Source organism: Felis catus, chromosome A2, assembly GCF_018350175.1.
Source record: "Felis catus isolate Fca126 chromosome A2, F.catus_Fca126_mat1.0, whole genome shotgun sequence".
Classification (NCBI taxonomy): domain Eukaryota; kingdom Metazoa; phylum Chordata; class Mammalia; order Carnivora; family Felidae; genus Felis; species Felis catus.
In genome coordinates this window covers 18,882,272-18,888,027 of record NC_058369.1, presented here as the reverse complement: position 1 = coordinate 18,888,027, position 5,756 = coordinate 18,882,272, and the positions used below count along the sequence as shown (strand labels likewise).

The 5,756-nt window shown below is 44.7% G+C and overlaps 1 long non-coding RNA gene across 1 annotated transcript; it reads right to left on the bottom strand.

Annotated features, from left to right (window-relative positions):
- Positions 1-846: 846 nt before the first annotated feature.
- LOC109495607 lies at positions 847-5,721 on the bottom strand. The gene is made up of 2 exons (XR_002151122.3): positions 5,623-5,721; positions 847-1,193 (listed from the first exon to the last, which is right to left on the bottom strand). It is a non-coding gene; the product is annotated as an uncharacterized LOC109495607 (long non-coding RNA).
- Between the last annotated feature and the right edge of the window lie 35 nt (positions 5,722-5,756).

The window sequence follows — 5,756 nt, the reverse complement described above, 5'->3', positions numbered from 1 at the left end:
TTCCTGGCTCTGGGAGTGTAAATTTGCACCAACATTTTAGAAAACCATTTTGCATAAGTTTCTAAAGTGGGACCTTCACCTCGGCTCACACTGAGAAATCCTATCCTTAGGCATGTGTCCCCTCATAGGACACAGGGAGACTCCAGCAGGAATGCTATCACTGCAGTTTTGTTCACAGCCTCTAGCCTAGGCACAGCCCAAATGCCATAGGCAGGAAAGCAAATGGGTAAACAGGTATAGCCATACAGGGGGCTCACAGCAAGCAAGACAAATAATCAGCGACCTTTGGGTCTTAACTTCAAGAGCACTTTCTCCTAGAAGACTTCCTTTCTTGACCTCTAGCTTGGGTGAGGCCTCCTAAACTTCCCTCTCTGACTACTGCATGGGAGTTCATCTGCCTCTGCAGGGCCCACCATGGGCCTGGCACAGAGAATGAGGGTGAGTGCCCTCATGCTTCAGGCTGAGCATGCCCAGCTGCCCCCAGTACATCTGGAGGAGTGAGCCTCACAGGGAGGAAGTAATGCTCTTGGTTACGGGATCTGGACCCCTTTGCTGCTGCCTTGAACCAAGGAGGTTTGGTGAGGGGAAGTGCAGCACCAAGTTAAGGGTGCAGCCAGCGGCTGACCAATAGTGCTCCTTATCAGCTGAGTGATCTTAGGCAAATTACCCAGCCTTTCTGTGTCCAACTTCTTTAAAGTAGGGACAATAGCACTAAACTCCCAGTTGTGGGAACCTAATGAGTCAGCGTTACAGGTTAGGAACTTATGACCCCTGAGGGAAATAAGTCAGACACAAAAGACAAATATTGTATGATTCCACTCAAATGAGGTATCTAGAATAGACAAATTCGTAGAGACCGAAGTAGAATATAATATAAGTTGCCAGGGGCTAGAGTGAGGAGAAAATGGTAACCATTAAGCAACTATTTCAGAACTCTGGTATCCGATCAGACAACAAGGAAAGTACTTGATGAAGGAAGAGTGGGGCTTGAACCAGCCACCATCCCCCATTCCTCAGGGTTATGGGGATAGCAGCTCCCCAAAAGCGGCTGGCTGATTTCAAGGCAGGCAGTGGATCTGATGCTGTCTCCAGGTAGTTTCAGAATTGAGTTGAATTGTCAGACTCCCAGTTAATGTTGGAGAACTGCTTGGTGGTGTGGAATAAATACACACATTGGAATTGGTGTCAGAATCCTAAAAAACATAGAGAAAACCAAGAGCTGCTTCTCTGAAAAGGCCAACAACATTGGCAAACTTTAAATTGACTAAGAGAAAAAAGACAAATTATTAAAATCAGAAATGAAAATGGGGACGTTGTTACCAATTTTACAGAAATAGAAAGGATTGTGAACAATTGTACACCAACAAATTGGATAGCCTAATTAAAATGTACAAATTTCGGGGCGCCTGGGTGGCGCAGTCGGTTAAGCGTCTGACTTCAGCCAGGTCACAATCTCGCGGTCCGTGAGTTCGAGCCCCGCGTCAGGCTCTGGGCTGATGGCTCGGAGCCTGGAACCTGTCTCTGATTCTGTGTCTCCCTCTCTCTCTGCCCCTCCCCCGTTCATGCTCTGTCTCTCTCTGTCCCAAAAATAAATAAAAAATGTTAAAAAAAAATGTACAAATTTCTAGAAACACAGAAACCAACAACACTGACTGACTCAAAGAAGAGAAAGAAAACATGAATAGACCTACAACTAGTAAGGGGATTGAATCAGTATTCAAAAAACTCCCAGGGTGCCTGGTTGGCTCAGTTGGTTGAGTGTTGAGCTCCTGATTTCGGCTCAGGTCATGATCCCAGGGTTGTAGGATGGAGCCCCACATAAGGCTCTGCACTGAGCATGGAGCTTGCTTAAGATTCTCTTCCGGGGTGCCTGGGTGGCTTAGTCGGTTAAGTGTCTGACCGGCTCAGGTCATGATCTCATGGTCTGTGAGTTCGAGCCCCGCATCAGGCTCTGTGCTGACAGCTCGGAGCCTGGAGCCTGCTTCAGATTCTGTGTCTCCCTCTCTCTCTGACCCTCCCCCATTCACTCTCTGTCTCTCTCTGTCTCAAAAATAAACATTAAAAAAAAATTTAAAAAAAGATTCTCTCCCTCTGCCCTTCTTCCACTCACACCTTCTCTCTCTCTCTCTCTCTCTCTCAAAATAAATAAGTCTTAAAAGAAAGAAAAGCCCAGGACCACATAGCTTCACTGGTGTTTCTACAAAACATTTTAAAAAAGACTGGGATGCCTGGGTGGCTCAGTGGGTTAAGTGTCCCAATTTGTGACTTCAGCTCAGGTCGTGATATAACAATTTGTGAGATAGAGCCCAGCTCCCAGCGTGGAGCCTGCACACACACACACCAAACAAACATTTAAAAAAAATAAAACTTAAAGACTCACACCAAAAGACACTATCTGCATAGTAAAAAGGCAACCACAGAAGGGAGAAAGTATTTTCAAGCCATATATCTGATGAGGGATAATATCCAGAATACGTAGAGAACTTCTAAAACTCAACAACAAAAATCCAATTCAAAAATAGACAAAAGACTTGAACATACATTTCTCCAAAGAACATATCTGAGTGGCCAATAAGCCCATTAAAAGGTGCTCAATATCAGGGCGCTTGGGTGGCTCAGTCAGTTAAGCATCCAACTCTTGATATCAGCCCAGGTCATGATCTCTCAGTTTGTGGGATCAAGCCCCACATTGGGCTCTGTGCTGTCAGCACAGAGCCTGCTTGGGCTTCTCTCTCTCCCTTTCTCTCTTCCTCTCCTCCCCCTCCCCCAAAATAAGTAAACTGTAAAAAAAGGTGTTTTTTTTTTTTTTTTTTTTTAATTAAAGATGCTCAGTACCATAAATCATTGGGGAAGTGCAAATCAAAACTACCATGAGATACCACCTCACACCCACTGGGATGGCTACTATCTAAAAAACAAAACAAGGGCTAGGGAGGATTTGGACAAATAGGAACCCTTGTGTACTGTTGGTGGGAATGTAAAATGGTACATCCACTGTGTAAAACAATATGGTGGCTCCTCAAAAAATTAAAAATAGAATTACCATATGATCCAGCAATTCCACTTCTGTGTATATATCCAAAAGAAATGGAAGCAGGATCTCAAAGAGATATTTGTACACACCCATGTTCATAACACCAATATTCACAATAGCCCAAAAATGGAAGCCACCCAATAGCCATCCATTAATGAATGGATAAGCGAAATGTATATACATGTAAGGACTGTTATGTGGCCTTAAAAAGGAAGGAAATTCTGTAATATGTTACAATATGGATGGACCTTGGAGATAGTTGCTAAGTGAAATAAACCAGTCACAAAAAGACACTCTAGCCCTAATTTCTATACCTAGTACATATGACACACTCAGTAAATGCTTACTGAGTGAAAAGAAAATTGCATACTACTTCATATTCATTATGATGGGTATGTTTTTTTTTTTTTTTAAGTTTACTTATTTTGAGAGAGAGAGAGAGGAAGAGGAAGAGAGAGAATCCCAAGCAGGCTCTGCACTGGCAGTGCAGAGCCCAACTCAGGGCTTGAATCCATGAGTAGTGAGATCATGACCTGAGTTGAAGTCGGACACTTAACCAACTAAGCCACCCAGGCAGTCCAGGTATAAGGTTTTTTTTTTTAAAGGAAAAACCAGCGTTGAGTACAATGTGGAGAAATAGGAATTTTGTACGCTGCTGGTGGAAAACAGCTGTTGGTCTCTCAAAAAAAGTAAGCATTACTGTACAACCCAGCAATTCTACTCCTAGGTATTTCCCCAAAGAATTGAAAACAAATACTCAAATACATTTTCAAGAATGATCATAGCAGCCTATTCATAATATCCTAAAGGTGGAAACAACTCAAATGTCCATCAACAGGTGACTGGATAAACGATTCATGATATATGCATATGATGGAATATTATTCAGCCATAAAAAAGGAATGTAGTACCGGAGCGCCTGGGTGGCTCAGTTGGTTGAGCATCTGACTCTTGGTTTATGGCTCAGGTCATGATCTCACGGTTTGTGGGTTCAGCACCTGTGTTGGGCTCTGTGCTGACAATGTGGAGCCTGTTTGGGATTCTCTCTCTCTCTCTCTCTCTCTCTCTCTGCCCTTCCCTGACTCGTTCTCTCTGTCTCTCTCTCAAAAATAAATAAATTAAAAAAAAAAAAAAAGGAATGAAGTACCAATACATGCTACAGTCTGGATGAACCTCAAAAATACACTAAGTGAAAGCAGATATCAAAGGTCACATTTTGTATGATTCCTTTCAGAAATATCCAGAATATGCAAATCCCTAGAGACAAAAAGAATCTAAGTGTTTGCCAGGGGATTGGGGTAGGGGATAAGTAGTGATTATTTAATGTGGTGGGGGGTGTTCTTCAGTGGGTTGTGAAAAAGTTTTGCAGGGTGCCTGGGTGGCTCAGTTGGTTAAGCGTCTGACTTCGGCTCAGATGGTGATCTCACAGTTTGTGAGTTCGAGCCCTGCGTCCAGCTCTGTGCTGACAGCTCAGAGCCTGAAGCCTGCTTAGGATTCTGTGTCTCCCTCTCTCTCTGTTCCTCCCCTGCTCTGACTCTGTCTCTCTCAAAAATAAATAAAGATTAAAAAAAATTTTTTTTTTAATAAAAAGTTTTGAAACTAGAGAGAGGTGGTGGCTGTACAACATCGTGAGTACACTAAATGCCACTTTACAATGGTTATTTTAACATTATATGAATGTTACCTCAGTTTAAAAAATGAACTTATGGGGCGCCTGGGTGGGTCAGTTGGTTGAGCGTCCTGCTTCGGCTCAGGTCATGATCTCATGGTTTATGAATTTGAGCCCTGTATCAGGCTCTGTGCTGACAGCTCGGAGCCCACTTTGGATCCTCTGTCCCCCTCTCTCTCTTCACCTTCCCCTCTCACACTCTCTCTCTTTCTCAAAAATGAATAAACATTAAAAAAAAAAAAAGAACTGATGACCACATCTGGTTTAGCTACTGTGCAGTTTTGTGGGAAACTGTGGTCTGTCGTCTGGAGAACTGGCCCCTGGTTCCTAAAGAAGGCAGAAGGACACATCGTGGGTGAGGGGTACACAGGACCTCTACGTTTTTTGCAACTTCCTTGGAGTCTATAATTATTTCAAAATAAAAATTCAAATGAAAAGTAAGGACACACGTGATCATGGCTGCCACTCTTAGGTCTGGCACTCAGAGACTGACCACCCTCTTTGAGTCCTAAGACTCATCCCTGACTGGTCACCTAGGACTGCAATCTGTCCTAGGCTGGCAGCTGTGGGCAAGGGGGAATCCTTATCCTCTGAGGAGTTGGCCCAGGGCCAAGCAGGTGGGTATTCCCAAAGATGCCAGGCTCCACCTGGGTCTGTGGTTTGGGCCCCGGGGGCAGGACAATGTAATTTCATAAGCTCCCACAGCCTCTGGGATGGGACTGGCTCTACCCTGTGTGGTGGGCAAGGTGAGTCCTCAGGACACGGGGGTTCCTGCCAGCACTCTGGGCAGGAAGCCCATTCAGGCAGCCACACTGGGGGGGATGGGGCCTGAGGTTTGGGACATCTAGAGAGCCACAGGAGACCATGGCCTCCAGCCCACATGGATCCCTCCCGTGGCTTCCTTCCTCAAGAAAGATACCTGCTCTCACAGAGGCCAAATACACCCAGGAGTTCTGTCCCACTTTGCCTGTGACTTACAGCTGCCAGAACCGTTCAGGATGGTCTGGAGGCAGGACTAGCAGGACTAAGCCGGCTCAGTCTAGTTTTACTTTC